This window comes from Procambarus clarkii, chromosome 23, assembly GCF_040958095.1.
Source record: "Procambarus clarkii isolate CNS0578487 chromosome 23, FALCON_Pclarkii_2.0, whole genome shotgun sequence".
Classification (NCBI taxonomy): Eukaryota; Metazoa; Arthropoda; class Malacostraca; order Decapoda; family Cambaridae; genus Procambarus; species Procambarus clarkii.
Window position 1 is genome coordinate 22032642 of NC_091172.1, and position 23214 is coordinate 22055855.

Here is a 23214-nt window from a genome sequence, read left to right on the forward strand (position 1 = left end):
AAAATAGGTGCAGAGAGTCAGAATTCGGATAAAAAATCACGCTCAGGAGTCAAATTTCCGACATTTCAGACATTTTGAAAACTGCAGGGGGGTTTGGGCAAAATATGACCCATCGCCGTTTTCAGAAATTGGCATATTTTCGGTATGAAACGTCGTAATTTGAAACTGAAAATAGGTGCAGAGAGTCAGAATTCGGATAAAAAATCACGCTCAGGAGTCAAATTTCCGACATTTCAGACATTTTGAAAACTGCAGTGGGGTTTGGGCAAAATATGACCCATCGCCGTTTTCAGTAATTGGCATATTTTCGGAATAAAAAGTCGTAATTTGAAACTGAAAATAGGTGCAGAGAGTCAGAATTCGGCTCAAAAATCACGCTCAGGAGTCAAATTTCCGACATTTCAGACATTTTGAAAACTGCAGGGGGGTTTGGGCAAAATATGACCAATCGCCGTTTTCAGTAATTGGCATATTTTCGGTATGAAACGTCGTAATTTGAAACTGAAAATAGGTGCTGAGAGTCAGAATTCGGCTCAAAAATCACGCTCAGGAGTCAAATTTCCAACATTTCAGACATTTTGAAAACTGCAGGGGTGTTTGGGCAAAATATGACCCATCGCCGTTTTCAGTAATTGGCATATTTTCGGTATGAAACGTCGTAATTTGAAACTGAAAATAGGTGCTGAGAGTCAGAATTCGGCTCAAAAATCACGCTCAGGAGTCAAATTTCCAACATTTCAGACATTTTGAAAACTGCAGGGGTGTTTGGGCAAAATATGACCCAAATGCCGTTTTCAGTGATTGGCATTTAACTTTCTGTAACTGTTTCAAAATTGAATAAAAGCCAGTGAAGGTGACTTACAATGTTAAGGTCTGTCATTCACTCTTGCCTGTTTGTACACACAAGCTCTCAGTTATGACGCTCGGCCAGATAAAGCCACTCTTCATGGTAGTGGACTTTTTTTAAAAGGAAAACATTAAATTTCTAGCTTTATGGCAAGTTATATGCAAATAATGTTCATAACAAAAATTGTAAAGAATGTTAAGGCAAAAATTTTGTATTTGAAACATTTCTTGATAACATGGATAGTTTCCGAGGTCACTGAAAATGTTTTTTTTCGACTGACATTTTCCAAGATGGCGGCAGTAGCACAATTTAATTTTGGGGGGACGTTTAATATGTAAATCAGATGAGCAAACACCATATCGATTTCAATGGTCTTGCTTGTAGGAGTACTCTTTAACCTAGCTTTCAGAAACAATTGCGCTTATAATCCTTCTATTCTTTTTACAACCAACAACTACACAGATCTTCATGCTACTATCCCATCAGAGCCAATACCTTGCCTTGCACCTAAGGCTCCATCCCCTTCAGGCTGCCAGCATCCTCTGGGTCACCCACACCTTTACTCAGCCATGCAGAAGACCATGGCGTCATCAGGCAGGCCGGATGGGGCTACGTCACTCTCATCAAATACTCACCAGCGACCGTAAGCCACGCACTCCTTCAACACATCTCTCCTCGTCTGAAGATCCTCCTCACTGACAACACAGTTGAAGACTTACTCTCAGCAGCGCGCGACTCCGGTAACATGAATACTTGAGCGGGAAAATACTGGCCGCTCATTGGCTGGCGCGGTTGCTACGCCGGCCACAACTCCCCGGGAACTGAGGCAGCCAATCACAGGCCACGGGTGCGCTTTTGAAGCATTCAACCGACACGTACGACCCAGGACCCTGGCATCCGCGTTTTACCATTAAATCAGAATCATCACTGAGGCACGTGGTGGGGGTGGAGGTGAAGGTCACGGAGCTCAGAGGTCAACTGTTGTACGAGGGTTGCCAGCGTGGGCCACCAGTCATGACTTTCTTATCGACTCACATCCGTGCTGAAAGACGCCTTACTTTCTTCACCCTCTACAGGATGTTCAAGTCCGTCGTCTCACCTACGCCTGCCACCCTCAGGAAGGTCGTGAGCCGAAGGTGTCATGACGGGTGTGCGCGTGTGCTCATCGCCTTCAAGGGGCAAGAGAGGCCGATTGGCCAGTAATTACATTAACGCTCTGTTGTTCTTTAGTAAAAACACTGCACATATACAATAATCGAAAATACACATTTGCTCAATACTCTATTAGCTACTTATCTGATCAGTACCATCTAAATATGTAATAAAATAACCCAGTGAATCTTGTAAATAAATAAAATACAATTAATAAAGGAATATTCCCAACACATTAACCCAAACAAATCGGAATTATTTAAGAGGCTACAATAATATATTACATACAACTATGGGTGAATACAACCCATCAGCCAAACAATGGGCTGTGAGGTTCACAACTTATTAGTCAAGTACTCAAAAGAGTCCCACTCTTGATACTCCCCCAAGACTACCAAAGAGTCCCACTCTTGATACTCCCCCAAGACCACCAAAGAGTCCCACTCTTGATACTCCCCCAAGACTACCAAAGAGTCCCACTCTTGATACTCCCCCAAGACTACCAAAGAGTCCCACTCTTGATACTCCCCCAAGACTACCAAAGAGTCCCACTCTTGATACTCCCCCAAGACCACCAAAGAGTCCCACTCTTGATACTCCCCCAAGACCACCAAAGACTCCCACTCTTGATACTCCCCCAAGACTACCAAAGAGTCCCACTCTTGATACTCCCCCAAGACCACCAAAGAGTCCCACTCTTGATACTCCCCCAAGACCACCAAAGAGTCCCACTCTTGATACTCCCCCAAGACCACCAAAGAGTCCCACTCTTGATACTCCCCCAAGACCACCAAAGAGTCCCACTCTTGATACTCCCCCAAGACCACCAAAGTTCTCCACCAGTCAGTATGTGACTTACTGTAACAGTCCACATGGCTGTGGTCGAGGCTGTGACTCGACACCTGGTTCCTTCACCTCCAGCCTCTAGTGTAAACACTCCTTAAATCCAGTCCGTCCTCACACAGCAGCCCGTCCTCACACAGCAGCCCGTCCTCACACAGCAGCCCGTCCTCACACAGCAGTCCGTCCTCACACAGCAGCCCGTCCTCACACAGCAGCCCGTCCTCACACAGCAGTCCGTCCTCCAAACAAAGACCCAATAGTGATTCCATGCACCCGCCAGCCCCCTTGGTGTTTATGAATGAAAAGCGGTTTACACACGACTCACAACTGCTGACGTTCGAACATATCCGGAACAAGTGCTTCACTGACGAATTTTGTTCGAATCACAACGCTATAAATGCTTCATCCACGTACTACAAATACAAATAATCGCCAACAGAACCTAAACACCTAACCTAACCCATGCCTATTTATATACAAAATGCTAATATAATATTGATTTAAATTTTGAGAAAATTACAGCTTTGAATGAACAGCATGTTAAAATTTATGAATGCGTTTGTGGGGTCCACCACTGGATGGAATGGACTAGAGTCAAGAACGGGTTGCTAAATCACCGTAACCAAAACACCTTACTGCACCTAACCTAGATCTAACTATACGTACCCACACAATATATAACATTAATTTACATTTCAGAAAATATTATTATTACCCTGTAGGGAAGCGTCAGCCTATCAATTTATCTAAGTAAAAAAACTGTAACCCTTAGTACACACTGTTGCCAGAGGTCACCACTACACCATGTCTCTACATAATGGTGATCCTGGTGAAGATAACGTATATTTATCAATTTGTGAAGCTGTTATCGACAGACTCGGCGATATACCAACTTAACTCGTAAGGCGGTGAACGTCACGCGGCAAGTTCCCAGGCTAACACAAGGTAGCTAAAATGACGTCTCTCTCTCTCTCTCTCTCTCTCTCTCCTCTCCTCTCTCTGTGCGTATATAACAGCTGACAGTTAATACCCAGTTATCGACAGGTCTCTGACCTTTCAGCCGTTAGTAAAATATTTACAAAAGTTGTTCACAATAGACTTGTTGATCACTTGGATGCCCACAAGAGAGAGTCACGTGACAAATACGATTTTCGAAAACTAATAAAACCAGAAACAGTAAAAATATAACTTTGCAAAGATATTTAGAATGGTTTTGATCAAAACAAAATTAGAAGTTTCATTCGTGACAATTAGTACAGATAGAAGTTAATTTGTGGAATGTCTGGGAACGTTACCAAGTTGTTATTGAATGAGTTGCGCTCTAGCTGCCGTGGGGTGCAGACGTGTCGTCTGGCCTCTCCGGTAGTTGGAGTGTTTGCCTCTTTCGTCGACAGGGGGAGTGGGTGTCTCTACCATCCCTGCTGTTCCTGGCTGGTGTGAACAGCAGGGGGGGTGAGGTCGGACATTCCATCCTCTGTCCGGCTTTTAGGGTACTACATACGGGTGTACTATGCACGGGAACCGCGGATGTATTTTCGTTGTAGCCTGTTGAGCCATCAGACTGCCGGGTGCACTGAGGCTGCGGCTGCTCCCGTGAACATGTTCATGGAAGAGGATTTCTCGCCGCTCCCTCTGGAGGATGACTCCAGGGGTGAGGAGGTGAGTGTCCCGTTGGATGCTGCGGCTGCCCCTGCTTCGCCTGTCCTTCCTTCGGTTGTTGAGGACCCTCCTCCGGGTGTTGCTGTGCCGTCGGATGTTCTTCCTGATCCCGTCGCTGTCCCCGCTGCTCCCGATGGCCTTACGGGCAATCTCTGCGTCGTCGGCGCTCTCCTCTTCCTCGTCTTCTGCGCCTGCCCCTGCGCCCTCGCCTTGTGTTCCGTCTGTGATGGGTGCTAGGGTGGCGGTGCCGCCTCCTGCTGTGCGCGGTCCAGTTCCACCTGTGGTTGAGGCTGCTGCTGTTCTGCGTCGGGCGGCGGTTCGTCCGGCTGATGGTGCCCGTGTTTCTGGATCCGCATCCAGCTCGGATGATGTCCGCCGGAGCCCAAACGTTCCCGGCTTTCGTCTTCTGCCTGGGGTGATGTTGGTGACTTCAGTGACTGTAGGTCTTCGGTTGTTAACGTGGATCCGGATGCATCGATGTCTATGCAGTTAGTGGTGGCGGAGGTTCATGTGCCTGCTGGTGCTGGTGCCCGTGTCTCGGACGTGCCTTCTGTTCTTTCTCCACCAGGGGGCTCTCCGCAGTGGGGGGTGGTGGCTTCCGCTGCCAGGGATGGTATGGATAATGGTGCTGGGCACGGCCTGGGGTGACCTTATGGTAGGATACGCGGTTCCCTGCCGTTGTCTGGTGGTGTGCCCGTGGCCGCGGGCGCACCAAGGTTGTTGCCAAGGTTCCGGATGTTATGGCTTCCCCGGTGGATGGCCGAGACCTTTGGCGGTGGTTGCTCTGGGAAGCGGTTCTCGCGGGCCCGGTTCCCGGACAAGTATGTCCACTGATGTCCTGTTTATTTGCATTATGTAGTGCTGTGTGCCCCTCTGGCTGTTTGTTTGCCCTATTGTGTTATGTGCTCGTGCCTCTCCCTTTGTTTGTTGGGAGGCCGGTGGTTTGGTGTGCGTGTTCTTGTTCATGTGTTTGTTTAGTGTTGTTACTATGCCCTGTGTGTGTCATGTTTATGCCTTACAATGTTGTATTGTTTTTTACTTTGTTTTTATTTATGGCTTGTTGTATGTTATGATTCTATTGTGTTATATTTCATGTTGTTCTTCATGATGCGCTTTGTTGTCGGTCCTTCCGGCCGGTGCTTCTGTTTATTTGTTTCATATGTTACTCTGTTTTGTTTTCTTGTCCTTATTTGCTAGAAATGTTTGCTTGTTTATATTGTTTTCTATTTTGTGTTATGTTCTTGTCTTGATGTATGCTGTGTTTCTCTTGTGTTTCTCTAGTTTTGCTTTTTGTTGTACTGTGTTGTTGGTCCTTCTGCCTGGTGTTTTTTTTTTTTTTTTGGTTTGTTGTTATGTTTCCTATGTTTTATTGTATTTATTGTATTTAACTTGCATGCTTGCATGTAAAAAAGTTTTTTTATTGAATACAGTAGGCAGTACCCAGCGTTGGATACTTCACTACACAGTATCTTTATCACTATAATCATGGGAATAATAGGAAATGACATTGCAGACGAAGCTGCAAAACTTGCAACTAAGAGAAGAAATGTAGACATTTACATACCACAGAGTCTATCACAGATTAAGAAAGTAATTAAAAACAGAGCAATGCAAAAGATGTAGTGACCACAACACAGCAGTTGCAACATCAGGATCTGCGGGTTGGCACAAGAATTCAACCAACTACGAACCACTTAGTTTGATGACAGGGAGCAGTAGAACAACAGAAGTACACTTACATCGCATCAGGCTTGGATACCCATGTGCATGGGAAATTAGGCTTACAGGTTCCGGAAGATGAGAGGAAATGTCAGCACTGTGGAGAAATGCCCGACAGACCACTGGGACATTATCTAACACAGTGCACAGTTACAAACCCATTAAGATTTCAACTTAGATTCAACAGAGCAGAAGTTGTTAAACACATGGGGCAAAATCTTACTGAAGCGACCATACGAGTAATAAATACTCATACTCCGCCCAAGTAAAACAGAAACAAGCAACACTTAGTGGGCCAGCCAGAGGCTTAGGGCCCGATCTGGAATATCCCTGAAAAAAAATTCCAACTAGGGTAGGGAGCCGGTTGGTCGAGCGGACAGCACGCTGGATTTGTGATCCTGTGGTCCTGGGTTCGATTCCAGGCGCCGGCGAGAAACAATGGGCAGAGTTTCTTTCACCCTATGCCCCTGTTACCTAGCAGTAAAATAGGTACCTGGGTGTTAGTCAGCTGTCACGGGCTGCTTCCTGGGGGTGGAGGCCTGATCGAGGACCGGGCCGCGGGGACACTAAAAAGCCCCGAAATCATCTCAAGATAACCTCAAGATAAGTACCCAGGCACCGTCCCTACCCTTCACCACCTTCCCTACCCTTCACCACCTTCCCAACCCTTCACCACCTTCCCTACCCTTCACCACCTTCCCAACCCTTCACCACCTTCCCAACCCTTCACCACCTTCCCTACCCTTCACCACCTTCCCTACCCTTCACCACCTTCCCAACCCTTCACCACCTTCCCAACCCTTCACCACCTTCCCTACCCTTCACCACCTTCCCAACCCTTCACCACCTTCCCTACCCTTCACCACCTTCCCTACCCTTCACCACCTTCCCAACCCTTCACCACCTTCCCTACCCTTCACCACCTTCCCTACCCTTCACCACCTTCCCTACCCTTCACTGTAACTATCCTCACTACACACTGTCTCAATCAATAAATAAGCTACACAAGACAAACAATCATTTAATCATTGTGGGGGGTCGACCCCGACCCGCTCATAACCATCCCGGACAAAGACCAGTCACCCTGCAAAGTGAGACTAGCCCCAAGCCTCTGGCCTACACCTTCGAACATGCAGACATTATCCTGTGTATGGATGATAGGTCACAATACTCAATTAAGACAATTTTAAATATTAAACATCCTCAGGGAATGTGGAAATTTTAATAGGTGATAATTTATCTTTTAAGAAATTACTCAAAATCCTGAAAACATTTTGCTTTGCAAAGTAAAAAGTAATCTTCATCTTACTTTGCAAAGTAAGAACCACCTGGGCAGGGGAAGAACCACCTGGGCAAGGCAAGCACCACCTGGGCAAGGCAAGCACCACCTGGGCAAGGCATGAACCACCTGGGCAGGGGAAGAACCACCTGGGCAGGGGAAGAACCACCTGGGCAAGGCAAGCCCCACCTGGGCAAGGCAAGCCCCACCTGGGCAAGGCAAGCACCACCTGGGCAAGGCAAGAACCACCTGGGCAAGGCAAGCACCACCTGGGCAAGGCAAGAACCACCTGGGCAAGGAAAGAACCACCTGGGCAGGGGAAGAACCACCTGGGCAGGGGAAGAACCATCTGGGCAAGGCTAAAACCACCTGGGCAGGGTAAGAACCACCTGGGCAAGGAAAGAACCACCTGGGCACGGGAAGAACCACCTGGGCACGGGAAGAACCACCTGGGCAGGGGAAGAACCACCTGGGCAAGGCAAGAACCACCTGGACAAGGCAAGAACCACCTGGGCAAGGCAAGAACCACCTGGGCATGGGAAGAACCACCTGGGTAGGGGAAGAACCACCTAGGCAAGGCAAGAACCACCTGGGCAGGGGAAGAACCACCTGGGCAGGGAAAGAACCACCCGGGCAAGTAAAGAACCACCTGGGCAGGGGAAGAACCACCTGGGCAAGGGAAGAACCACCTGGGCAGGGGAAGAACCACCTGGGCCAGGGAAGAACCACCTGGGCAAGGCAAGCACCACCTGGGCAAGGCAAGCACCACCTGGGCAGGGCAAGAACCACCTGGGCAAGGCAAGCACCACCTGGGCAAGGCAAGCACCACCTGCGTTGTCCCGCAGTGGCTGGAGTCCCTCAGTGTGACGTCACGGTGACGTCACGGGTGGCCCAATCAATGGACGTGTGACGCAGAAACTCATTCTGGAAAGCTTTCCTCGGAACTATGTTTTTTGAATGAGTTCCGTGTGTTTTCCTCAAGCTTCGGGCACCCAACCGGTCCCCGGTAACGCACCTGGAGGGGTAATTAACACCCTGCAGGCCACGCCCCAGCACCCCCGTCCACCTCTGGCAGCCTCCACCCCCCCCCCCCTCTCCATGTAAACAAAGCAGAACGGAACCCGGATTTAAAACGAGGCGCAACTAATGGTGGTCCTGGAATCCATATGGTGTAGAAGAGGTCTGGAAGGCGGCCCTGGAACACGGAGCGCGAGAGGGGCACTAGGAACACACACATTGAGTACCTGGAACACGATCCTGGACACCACGGAGCGCGGGAAGGGCCTGCAAGGCTGCCCTGAAGCCCACATTGGAGTGGAGGAATCTGGAAGACGTCTTAAAAATTAATCTGGCTACACACCTTCAGACCACCGTCAAGAACACGTTAGATTACATTCCGTTGTACTGACGACGTAGCTGAAGGCGTCGCTGAAGCTCTGGAAGGAGGAGAGCGGGTGAGAGTGCAACACAGCCAGGGAGAGTGGTAAGAAGGGAGAGTGGGGCGGTGAGAGGGACGACGGCCCTCTGGTTATTACTGGGTGGCCAGCCAGGCCCGGACGCCCGCCGGACAAAACACGGGTCACAGGGTTAGTCTTCATTATTCTTCATTGTTATCATTTAAGCTCTTAATGTCATTGTTTTCTTCAGGTATACTTTTACCCCATAACAGCAATACTAACTGAGGCTGTTATGGCTGATCCGTTGACCAGATCTGTCATGAACCAGATCTGTTATGAACCAGCTCTGTCATGAACCAGATCTGTCATGAACCAGATCTGTCATGAACCAGATCTGTCATGAACCAGATCTGTCATGAACCAGATCTGTCATGAACCAGATCTGTCATGAACCAGATCTGTCATGAACCAGATCTGTCATGAACCAGATCTGTCATGAACCAGCTCTGTCATGAACCAGCTCTGTCATGAACCAGATCTGTCATGAACCAGATCTGTCATGAACCAGCTCTGTCATGAACCAGATCTGTCATGAACCAGATCTGTCATGAACCAGATCTGTCATGAACCAGATCTGTCATGAACCAGATCTGTCATGAACCAGATCTGCTCAATAGCTGGGTTCACAGCGCAAAAAGCTGTCCACGAGACTCGAGTCCAACGGTTCCATATGACCACAGTGTGACAGTAACTACAGTGTGCTAGTAGCCACTTTGAGCTATAGTTAAAGAGTGCTAGAGTCCACTGGGTACTAGTAACCAGTGTGCTAATGACAGCCGTGTGCTTGTGACAAGAGTGTGCTGGTATCCACTGTGTGCTAGTGACAAGAGTGTGCTTTTAAAGTACTGATTAAAAGTACTAGTAGCCACCTTAGTGATCTTGGTTAACGAGGTTAGCTAAGATTACCGAAGAGTCTCACAAGGTGTCCAGGAGTACAAAAAAAGGATCAGGGGGGGCGAGGCTTCCCAAGACCAGTTTAGGGTTAGTGTTGCATGATGAGGAAACATGTAAACAGGTTAAACGAAAAGCTTTAACATGTATTCTGAAGAACAATGCGAGTGAGAGAGTAAGAGACTGGCTGCTACAGGAGTATGACGGAATAACGGTGGTGGAACCTGGTGAGATGTCCGCCTGACTCCTGCGTGACGATACTCTCAAATAGAACAGTGGCTATTCTGGCTGATGTTGTATCAACCGCACATTAATGAAAAAAAAAGTAAAACAAAGTAAATAAGAGTGCTTAGGTCCTCTACCGTGTGAGAGCTGCGGGTAAAACAAAGATTATAAAACTTTAAACATTTAAAAACATTTAATATAACAAAAATGACTTTAATAATATGCAAAACAAAACCGCTTATCCACTTGGCTTAAACACAATTTACAAGAGAAATATACACATGTAACATTTACGTTAATTATTACGTTATACAAAAGCTGTACGAGTCTACCGACACCCGGAGGAGCGAGAGTAGATGTTACAGCTGAGAGCACGAAGTGTATTCTGATCATTGAACGCCGGCGAGCCACTTATATATGGTCCAGGCCGTCTGTAATGGCACGAATCTTGAAGGTAATCATCGGCCGGCAGTTACACAAGCAGTTTGTGTCTGGTCGACCGGCGAGTGGCGTCTGGTCCGCTGCCCAGACAGCAGGTGTCCAGGTGTCTCGGGTACTAGAAGGTGGAGGGGGTGGGGTGGTATCTGTCTTGACACCCCATACGTTTTGAACACGTATTGTTGTTGTCGTCGTTGTTGATTCCTCATATTGGAGCATGTAGATGCGTTGGTGATCAGGCGGTATAGGGAAGAGGCAGGATCTACTGCTTCAGTAGGAGATTACCGCTACACCTAAAACAAGTTGCCAACTGCCTGTGTAAGCCTCTCGCAGTTTTTATCTTTAACGCAACACCAGAGACAAGAGTGGTGACAAACACCGAAAAGAAGGCACATTTTATACCAACAGCCAAGAAGTGCACAGGACCGACCACGCTCATTTAGGACACGGGGTTCTTACCAAGTATAGAAAAGTAAAGTGCAAGAGAGAATAATGATGGAACACCTTGAAAAAATTAACGTAATAAAATACTAACATGACTGTCATGAGTGTCTAGGCAGCGGAACTTTTAGGAGGCAATGACAGAGTAACCTCAGCACCTGGAAGTGTATGCTGTGGACGGGGGACGGAACAGTGTGCAGACTGAACACTATTTCACTGCAAAAGAACATTTACCACTGTTCCACGAGTATTTACCGAGGTATTTTCTGAATCGAATTCACGTTTGCATTCTTTGTTTGTAAAATATTTTCTATTGATATATTTAGAATACTAATTCTTTTGTTATACCTTTGCACTTCAATCTATGTCTTCTCTTACTCTTCACTTTTGAGAATGAAACAGAAAGATTAATTAATAGGCAACAGAGAATAACAGTAGGAGAGGAAAAGTCACAACCTGAGTATCACTATTGGAGCCCCACAAGGGTCAGTGATGGGTATTATATATCCTCAGTAGGCGGCCATTATATCAGGTATACTACTTTGTGTTATTTTCTTACTGATGACTCAGTAAAAGTTGAGGGCAATCAGGACGAGTGAGCACTGCACAGTCGCATACATGATTTCTGGACTTCAACCAATACATTTGCAATACCACGAGGCAGGAAACAGGAATATGGAGGCCAGGAGCAATATATATGGAATGGAAAGAACTATAAACGACAAATGTAAAAATAATTATCTAGGTGTAGGCCAACGACCGGAAGAACACACACACACAATAACACCAACAGTGAAAACCGATGATTGGTATGGTGATCCTGCCTTAGGAAAGATTGAGAAAGTATAAGAGTTTGGTACAAGACTTGGCCTAGAACCAGAGGTGACTAGGCCTAGGTTACAGACTAAGGCAGCTGTGTCTAGTTACAAAAAAAGAATCTGAGGGGACATGAACCAGACATACAAAATACTCCTGACTATCGCTGAAATAGACACCGAATGTTTGGATTAAACGTAATGAAAAAACATTCGCAGATGAGCCATAAACAAGACGAAGGAACTAGAAGGGGAAAACAAAGTTGTATAAACAAATATTACAAGAAACAAGGGGACCAGTTGCCACTTTGTTAGACGAGCAATAGTCAGAAAGGCGAGGGCCAAGGAGCTGAAGCTTGATCAAGGAAACTGCTAAGTAAGACCTTTTATATAAGGATATACACATACATAAAAATACACTCATACACGAAGGAACGCGCACACACATACACACATTCTCCATCCAGGAATAGATTCGCGAGGCATTTTTTTTTAGAGAGAGAGACGCGTCTATATATAAACATACAGGTCAACCTTTTAATGGCACACTCGTGAAAAATGCTTCCGTTTTCTGTACCAGTGTTGACGTTTTTAGAACATATTGATCAGGATTTGTACCAAACAAATCTTATATTTTTGGTGGAGGACGACCACGACAAAATTAATAGGTATAAATCCACATGAATATTTTTAGAGTGTGAATGATGTAGTGAGCGTTAAGAGTATCTTGTGATTGCTGAAGATTATATATATATATATATATATATATATATATATATATATATATATATATATATATATATATATATATATATATATATATATATATGTCGTACCTAGTAGCCAGAACGCACTTTTCAGCCTACTATGCAAGGCCCGATTTGCCTAATAAGCCAAGTTTTCCTGAATTAATATATTTTCTCTAATTATTTTCTTATGAAATGATAAAGCTAAATTTTTTTTTATTGGAGTTAAAATTAACGTAGATATATGACCGAACCTAACCAACCCTACCTAACCTAACCTAACCTATATTTATAGGTAAGGTTAGGTTAGATAGCCAAAAAAAGCTAGGTTAGGTTAGGTTAGGTAGGTTAGGTAGACGAAAAAACATTAATTCATGAAAATTTGGCTTATTAGGCAAATCGGGCCTTGAATAGTAGGCTGAGAAGTGCGTTCTGGCTATTAGGTACGACATATATATATATATATATATATATATATATATATATATATATATATATATATATATATATATATTAGTATATTTTGGTAGCAGTCTTTCCTGTAGACATATTTTATTAAATATGACCGAAAAAGTAAGATTAATAATTCTAACACGAATTTTCTCAATCTTTCGTACATTATGCTTCACTGTTGGAGGTAAATCAAAAATCACTTCTCCAAAATTCATTTTTATTTCTAGACGCGACACGGGCGCGTTTCGTAAAACTTATTACATTTTCAAAGACTTCACAAATACACAACTGATTAGAACTTGCGTTTCCCTGATTTTATATCTACATTTGAGTGAGGTGGGAAGGGTGATGTGGCATTACATTTGAGTGAGGTGGGAAGGATGATGTGGCATTAGAGAATATTAATAGGGTATTAAAAGTATCAACACAAGACAGAACACGAAACAATGGATATTGAATAGAAGTGTTTGTAGAAAGCCTATTGGTCCATATTTCTTGATGCTTCTATTTTGGAGCGGAGTCTTGAGGTGGGTAGAATATAGTTGTGCAATAATTGGCTGTTGATTGCTGGTGTTGACTTCTTGATGTGTAGTGCCTCGCAAACGTCAAGCCGCCTGCTATCGCTGTATCTATCGATGATTTCTGTGTTGTTTACTAGGATTTCTCTGGCGATGGTTTGGTTATGGGAAGAGATTATATGTTCCTTAATGGAGCCCTGTTGTTTATGCATCGTTAAACGCCTAGAAAGAGATGTTGTTGTCTTGCCTATATACTGGGTTTTTTGGAGCTTACAGTCCCCAAGTGGGCATTTGAAGGCATAGACGACGTTAGTCTCTTTTAAAGCGTTCTGTTTCGTGTCTGGAGAGTTTCTCATGAGTAGGCTGGCCGTTTTTCTGGTTTTATAGTAAATCGTCAGTTGTATCCTCTGATTTTTGTCTGTAGGGATAACGTTTCTATTAACAATATCTTTCAGGACCCTTTCCTCTGTTTTATGAGCTGTGGAAAAGAAGTTCCTGTAAAATAGTCTAATAGGGGGTATAGGTGTTGTGTTAGTTGTCTCTTCGGAGGTTGCATGGCTTTTCACTTTCCTTCTTATGATGTCTTCGATGAAACCATTGGAGAAGCCGTTATTGACTAGAACCTGCCTTACCCTACAGAGTTCTTCGTCGACTTGCTTCCATTCTGAGCTGTGGCTGAGAGCACGGTCGACGTATGCGTTAACAACACTCCTCTTGTACCTGTCAGGGCAGTCGCTGTTGGCATTTAGGCACATTCCTATGTTTGTTTCCTTTGTGTAGACTGCAGTGTGGAAACCTCCGCCCTTTTCCATGACTGTTACATCTAGAAAAGGCAGCTTCCCATCCTTTTCCGTCTCGTAAGTGAAACGCAGCACTGAACTCTGCTCAAATGCCTCCTTCAGCTCCTGCAGATGTCTGACATCAGGTACCTGTGTAAAAATGTCGTCAACATACCTGCAGTATATGGCCGGTTTCAAGTTCATGTCGACTAAGACTTTTTGCTCGATGGTACCCATGTAGAAGTTTGCAAACAGGACACCTAGGGGAGAACCCATAGCGACCCCATCTACTTGCTTATACATATGCCCATCCGGGCTCAAGAAGGGTGCCTCTTTAGTACAAGCTTGGAGTAGTTTCCTCAGAATACTTTCTGGCATGTCAAGAGGAGTACAGGCTGGATCACGATACACTCTGTCGGCTATCATTCCGATTGTCTCGTCCACAGGTACGTTGGTAAACAGCGATTCTACGTCCAACGAGGCTCTTATCCCTGTGGCCCGTGCGCCCCGCAGTAAGTCCACAAATTCCTTTGGAGACTTCAGGCTGAAGGCGCAAGGAACATAAGGAGTCAGCAGGCCGTTGAGTCGCTTTGCCAATCTGTACGTGGGTGTGGGTATCTGGCTAATGATTGGCCGAAGTGGGTTTCCAGGCTTGTGCGTCTTGACATTTCCATACGCATATCCAGGTTTATATTCCCCAATGATCTTTGGCAGGTGGAGTCCGGATTTCTTGGCGTTCACAGTTTCGATCAGTTTGTTGACCTTTGCTTTTAATTCGGCTGTAGTGTCCTTCGTTACCCTTTGGAACTTAGTTTGGTCAGAGAGTATGATGTTCATTTTCGCCAGATATTCGTCTTTTTTAAGAATGACATATATTGGCGACTTGTCACCTCTCCTGACAACTATCTCCTTGTTCTCACGAAGGCTTTTAGCTGCCGCTCTAAGCTCGGGGGACAGTATGGTGCTTCTGTAGTTGCCTCGATTCTTTCCTCCTTCTGCAATAAGTTCTGCTTGTAAGGTATCTTTGGTAGTGACCTTCTTTTGTGTCTCGAGGTCGAATATGTCGTCCAACAGAATTTCCAACTCCACTTTCCGGGCCATTTCACTCGGTCTGGACATAACATGACAGTTTATGCCCAGATTTCAGGGAAATCAGGGAAACGCAAGTTCTAATCAGTTGTGTATTTGTGAAGTCTTTGAAAATGTAATAAGTTTTACGAAACGCGCCCGTGTCGCGTCTAGAAATAAAAATGAATTTTGGAGAAGTGATTTTTGATTTACCTCCAACAGTGAAGCATAATGTACGAAAGATTGAGAAAATTCGTGTTAGAATTATTAATCTTACTTTTTCGGTCATATTTAATAAAATATGTCTACAGGAAAGACTGCTACCAAAATATACTAATGTTAAAGTGCACGACCCAGCAGCAAGGAATCAAGCCTTCACGATAAAATATCGCCAGGATCTGATTCGTGATCAGATATACAAGGCAGAGAATGAAATCAAAGACAAAAAAACGCAACTACTTCATGCTACAAACGAGTGGAGAAATAGCAACATCGACCATAGTATCCGTACCCGCATTGAACAACACCTCGACATCCTCACAGACCAACATCACCTCAGCACTGAAACAAGGATTATCAAGAAACAAACAACATTATATGGAGGACCTATGGCAATTCCACGACCAAGAGATGGCTTCCTGAACCTTGCAGGAATTAACCTCACTGAGGACCAAGTCACTCTCCTAAATCTGGGCATAAACTGTCATGTTATGTCCAGACCGAGTGAAATGGCCCGGAAAGTGGAGTTGGAAATTCTGTTGGACGACATATTCGACCTCGAGACACAAAAGAAGGTCACTACCAAAGATACCTTACAAGCAGAACTTATTGCAGAAGGAGGAAAGAATCGAGGCAACTACAGAAGCACCATACTGTCCCCCGAGCTTAGAGCGGCAGCTAAAAGCCTTCGTGAGAACAAGGAGATAGTTGTCAGGAGAGGTGACAAGTCGCCAATATATGTCATTCTTAAAAAAGACGAATATCTGGCGAAAATGAACATCATACTCTCTGACCAAACTAAGTTCCAAAGGGTAACGAAGGACACTACAGCCGAATTAAAAGCAAAGGTCAACAAACTGATCGAAACTGTGAACGCCAAGAAATCCGGACTCCACCTGCCAAAGATCATTGGGGAATATAAACCTGGATATGCGTATGGAAATGTCAAGACGCACAAGCCTGGAAACCCACTTCGGCCAATCATTAGCCAGATACCCACACCCACGTACAGATTGGCAAAGCGACTCAACGGCCTGCTGACTCCTTATGTTCCTTGCGCCTTCAGCCTGAAGTCTCCAAAGGAATTTGTGGACTTACTGCGGGGCGCACGGGCCACAGGGATAAGAGCCTCGTTGGACGTAGAATCGCTGTTTACCAACGTACCTGTGGACGAGACAATCGGAATGATAGCCGACAGAGTGTATCGTGATCCAGCCTGTACTCCTCTTGACATGCCAGAAAGTATTCTGAGGAAACTACTCCAAGCTTGTACTAAAGAGGCACCCTTCTTGAGCCCGGATGGGCATATGTATAAGCAAGTAGATGGGGTCGCTATGGGTTCTCCCCTAGGTGTCCTGTTTGCAAACTTCTACATGGGTACCATCGAGCAAAAAGTCTTAGTCGACATGAACTTGAAACCGGCCATATACTGCAGGTATGTTGACGACATTTTTACACAGGTACCTGATGTCATACATCTGCAGGAGCTGAAGGAGGCATTTGAGCAGAGTTCAGTGCTGCGTTTCACTTACGAGACGGAAAAGGATGGGAAGCTGCCTTTTCTAGATGTAACAGTCATGGAAAAGGGCGGAGGTTTCCACACTGCAGTCTACACAAAGGAAACAAACATAGGAATGTGCCTAAATGCCAACAGCGACTGCCCTGACAGGTACAAGAGGAGTGTTGTTAACGCATACGTCGACCGTGCTCTCAGCCACAGCTCAGAATGGAAGCAAGTCGACGAAGAACTCTGTAGGGTAAGGCAGGTTCTAGTCAATAACGGCTTCTCCAATGGTTTCATCGAAGACATCATAAGAAGGAAAGTGAAAAGCCATGCAACCTCCGAAGAGACAACTAACACAACACCTATACCCCCTATTAGACTATTTTACAGGAACTTCTTTTCCACAGCTCATAAAACAGAGGAAAGGGTCCTGAAAGATATTGTTAATAGAAACGTTATCCCTACAGACAAAAATCAGAGGATACAACTGACGATTTACTATAAAACCAGAAAAACGGCCAGCCTACTCATGAGAAACTCTCCAGACACGAAACAGAACGCTTTAAAAGAGACTAACGTCGTCTATGCCTTCAAATGCCCACTTGGGGACTGTAAGCTCCAAAAAACCCAGTATATAGGCAAGACAACAACATCTCTTTCTAGGCGTTTAACGATGCATAAACAACAGGGCTCCATTAAGGAACATATAATCTCTTCCCATAACCAAACCATCGCCAGAGAAATCCTAGTAAACAACACAGAAATCATCGATAGATACAGCGATAGCAGGCGGCTTGACGTTTGCGAGGCACTACACATCAAGAAGTCAACACCAGCAATCAACAGCCAATTATTGCACAACTATATTCTACCCACCTCAAGACTCCGCTCCAAAATAGAAGCATCAAGAAATATGGACCAATAGGCTTTCTACAAACACTTCTATTCAATATCCATTGTTTCGTGTTCTGTCTTGTGTTGATACTTTTAATACCCTATTAATATTCTCTAATGCCACATCATCCTTCCCACCTCACTCAAATGTAATGCCACATCACCCTTCCCACCTCACTCAAATGTAGATATAAAATCAGGGAAACGCAAGTTCTAATCAGTTGTGTATTTGTGAAGTCTTTGAAAATGTAATAAGTTTTACGAAACGCGCCCGTGTCGCGTCTAGAAATAAAAATGAATTTTGGAGAAGTGATTTTTGATTTACCTCCAACAGTGAAGCATAATGTACGAAAGATTGAGAAAATTCGTGTTAGAATTATTAATCTTACTTTTTCGGTCATATTTAATAAAATATATATATATATATATATATATATATATATATATATATATATATATATATATATATATATATATATATATATATATATATATATATATGTCGTACCTAGTAGCCAGAACGCACTTCTCAGCCTACTATGCAAGGCCCGATTTGCCTAATAAGCCAAGTTTTCATGAATTAATGTTTTTTCGACTACCTAACCTACCTAACCTAACCTAACCTAACTTTTTCTGCTACCAAACCGAACCTAACCTATAAAGATAGGTTAGGTTAGGTTAGGTAGGGTTGGTTAGGTTTGGTCATATATCTACGTTAATTTGAACTCCAATAAAAAAAAAAATGACCTCATACATAATGAAATGGGTAGCTTTATCATTTCATAAGAAAAAAATTAGAGAAAATATATTAATTCAAGAAAACTTGGCTTATTAGGCAAATCAGGCCTTGCATAGTAGGCTGAGAAGTGCGTTCTGGCTACTAGGTACGACATATATATATATATATATATATATATATATATATATATATATATATATATATATATATATATATATATATATATATATATACTAGGTACGACATATATATATATATATATATATATATATATATATATATATATATATATATATATATATATATATGTATATATGTCGTACCTAATAGCCAGAACGCACTTCTCAGCCTACTATGCAAGGCCCGATTTGCCTAATAAGCCAAGTTTTCATGAATTAATTGTTTTTCGACTACCTAACCTACCTAACCTAACCTAACCTAACATTTTCGGCTACCTAACCAAACCTAACCTATAAAGATAGGTTAGGTTAGGTTAGGTAGGGTTGGTTAGGTTCGGTCATATATCTACGTTAATTTTAACTCCAATAAAAAAAAATGACCTCATACATAATGAAATGGGTAGCTTTATCATTTCATAAGAAAAAAATAAGAAAAAATATATTAATTCAGGAAAACTAAGCTTATTAGGCAAATCGGGCCTTGAATAGTAGGCCAAAAAGTGAGTTCTGGCTACTAGGTACGACATATATATATATATATATATATATATATATATATATATATATATATATATATATATGTATATATATATATATATATATATATATATATATATATATATATATATATATATATATATATATATATATATATATATATATATATATATATATGTCGTACCTAGAAGCCAGAACGCACTTCTCAGCCTACTATGCAAGGCCCGATTTGCCTAATAAGCCAAGTTTTCCTGAATTTAAATATTTTTCTAATTTTTTTCTTATGAAATGATAAATCTATCCATTTCATTATGTATGAGTTAATTGGCTAAAATTTGAGTTAAAACTAACGTAGATATATGACCGAACCTAACCAAACCTATCTTAATTAACCTAACCTAACCTAACATAACTAATTAAATAATTTATTTTCCTAATATAATATAAGAATATTATTTAGAATAAACCAATTGGAAACAATTGATTGAAAGCCATCCCCCTTCACAGCCACCCCCCCTCCCCTATAAATATCCCAGTGACAAACACTGCCAAGCTCAAATTAAGTTATGACGTCATCACACGTAATCTTCCCACAACAGTTTGACTGACCCCCCCTCTCCCCCTCTAACCCCACACCACCACTCCCCCTTTCCCCTTACTATAATCCCCCCTTTCTCCCCTACAACTCCCTCTCCCACCTCCCCCTCTGCCCTGATGCCTGTCACCTGTTGTATTCCCACACATCCGTCCCATGTGGGGCACTCCACTGGTGGTGGGGCCAGCCCTGACCACTGGTACTACAGGTGGTGGGGCCAGCCCTGACCACTGGTACTACAGGTGGTCGGGCCAGCCCTGACCACTGGTACTACAGGTGGTGGGGCCAGCCCTGACCACTGGTACTCCACAGGTGGTGGGGCCAGCCCTGACCACTGGTACTACAGGTGGTGGGGCCAGCCCTGACCACTGGTACTACAGGTGGTGGGGCCAGCCCTGACCACTGGTACTACAGGTGGTAGGGCCAGCCCTGACCACTGGTACTACAGGTGGTAGGGCCAGCCCTGACCACTGGTACTCCACAGGTGGTGGGGCCAGCCCTGACCACTGGTACTCCACAGGTGGTGGGGCCAGCCCTGACCACTGGTACTCCACAGGTGGTGGGGCCAGCCCTGACCACTGGTACTACAGGTGGTGGGGCCAGCCCTGACCACTGGTACTACACTGAATAGAGGCAGGAAAGATTATTTTGGAGGAAGATCAATCAATGGGATGATTAGAATCCCTCACATGGCAGAAGAGAGCATTGTTAGTGTCTGCAGACTTAACACTTCTCTTGTGTTCTTTAAGTCTGTCATTAAGTGTACGGCCAGTGTCGCCAAAGTAGTGGAGAGGACAAGACGAACAGGAAATAGAGTAGACACCAGCAGCATTAGGAGCAGGAGGAGCAGTGTGAACTAGATTGCTACGAAGTGTGTTAGTTTGTCGAAAGGCGAGTTTAATGTCAAGAGGACGAAAGGTATTGGTAAAAGTTTTGTGTTCAGATATGAAGGAAATTCCTCTACTCTACACAGACGCCGTCTCGTTGAATCGGCTCTAATACACAACATATCCAACATGAAATTGAGTCCTGGCTTTGTTGCTGTGGACTCTTCCCTTACACAGTATATACTTAAATGCTGTAATCTTTCTAACAAACATATCCTAACATAAGCTTACACTTCCATTTATCTTTCTGTCTCTTTCTTTTTCTTTGCCTTTTTCTTTCCATTGTTTTCTCTTACGATCTCTTGTTTATTCCTACTATTTTCCCTTCTTACTCCTTTTACTATCCCCTTCTTATTGGGTGTTAAAACTAGGAGCTGTCTCGTATTGACCAATGGGCCTTCTGCAGTTATCTTAGTTCCTGTGTTCTTGTTGTCTCAGTCTTACTATATCCTTTATTACACCTTACCTTCCCTACCTTTTTCTTGCCTTCTCTTCCTTCTCTAAGATTTTCTTCTCCACACCTCTTTTTTGTCTATTTATTGCCTTTTTCTTCAATCATCACAATCGACTTCAGAATGGTCCAGGATGGACCGAAACGTCGTCGTCCCTTCACCTTCTAGTGTGTGGTTTGGTCAACATACTTCAGCCACGTTATTGTGACTCATCGCCTGTATACAGCCAAATTATCTTGCCTGTATATATGTATATTATATATATTATTAAATATGACCGAAAAAGTAAGATTAATAATTCTAACACGAATTTTCTCAATGTTTCTTGCATTTTTCTTCACTGTTGATGGTAACTGAAAAATCAATTCTCAAAAATTCATTTTTATTTCTAGTCTGACGCGACACTTGAGCGCGTTTCGTAAAACTTATTACATTTTCAAAGACTTTAGTTTACACACACACAACTATAACTGAATAGAGCTTAAACATCTTCAATTTTTTATACCTGCATTTGGGTGAGGTGATATGTTACAACAGTTTTGGATGAGGTGAAAACAAACTTTCAACACAAGCCAGAACACGAAACAATGGGTATTGAAGGTAAGAATGGAAGTAATTGCAGAGGGCCTATTGGCCCATATTTCTTGATGCTTCTATATTGGAGCGGAGTCTTGAAGTGGGTAGAATATAGTTGTGCATTAATTGGCTGTTGATTGCTGGTGTCGACTTCTTAATGTGTAGTGCCTCGCAGATGTCAAGCCGCCTGCTATCGCTGTATCTATCGATGATTTCTGTGTTTTTTGTTAAGACTTCTCTGGTGATGGTCTGGTTGTGGGAAGAGATTATATGTTCCTTAATGGAGCCCTGTTGCTTATGCATCGTTAAACGCCTGGAAAGAGATGTTGTTGTCTTGCCTATATACTGAATTCTTTGAGGCTTACAGTCTCCAAGTGAGCATTTGAAAGCATAGACGACATTGGTCTCTTTTAAAGCGTTCTGCTTTGTGTCTGGAGAGTTTCTCATGAGTTGGTTGGCCGTTTTCTTGGTTTTATAGTAAATCGTCAATTGTATCTTCTGATTTTTGTCTGTAGGGATAACGTTTCTTTTAACAATATCTTTCAGGACCCTTTCCTCCGTTTTATGAGCTGTGGAAAAGAAGTTCCTGTAAAATAGTCTAATAGGAGGTGCATGTGTTGTGTTGGTTGTCTCTTTAGAGGTTCCATGGCGTTTCACCTTCCTACTTATGATGTCTTCAACGAAACCATTGGAGAAGCCGTTGGTGACTAAGACCTGTCTCACCCTACAGAGTTCTTCATCGACTTGCTTCCATCCTGAGCTGTGGCTGAGAGCACGGTCGACATAAGCGTTAACAACACTCCTCTTGTACCTGTCTGGGCAGTCACTGTTGGCATTGAGGCCCATTCCTATGTTTGTTTCCTTAGTGTAGACTGCAGTGTGGAAACCTCCGCTCCTTTCCATGACTGTTACATCTAGAAGACCTTGTGGATCCTCACTGAACACTTTGAGATATATATATATATATATATATATATATATATATATATATATATATATATATATATATATATATATATATAAATATATATATATATATATATATATATATATATATATATATATATATATATATATATATATATATATATATATATATATGTCGTACCTAATAGCCAGAACGCACTTCTCAGCCTACTATGCAAGGCCCGATTTGCCTAATAAGCCAAGTTTTCCTGAATTAATATATTTTTTCTATTTTTTTTCTTATGAAATGATAAAGCTACCCATTTCATTATGTGTGAGGTCAATTTTTTTTTATTGGAGTTAAAATTAACGTAGATATATGACCGAACCTAACCAACCCTACCTAACCTAACCTAACCTATCTCTATCGGTTAG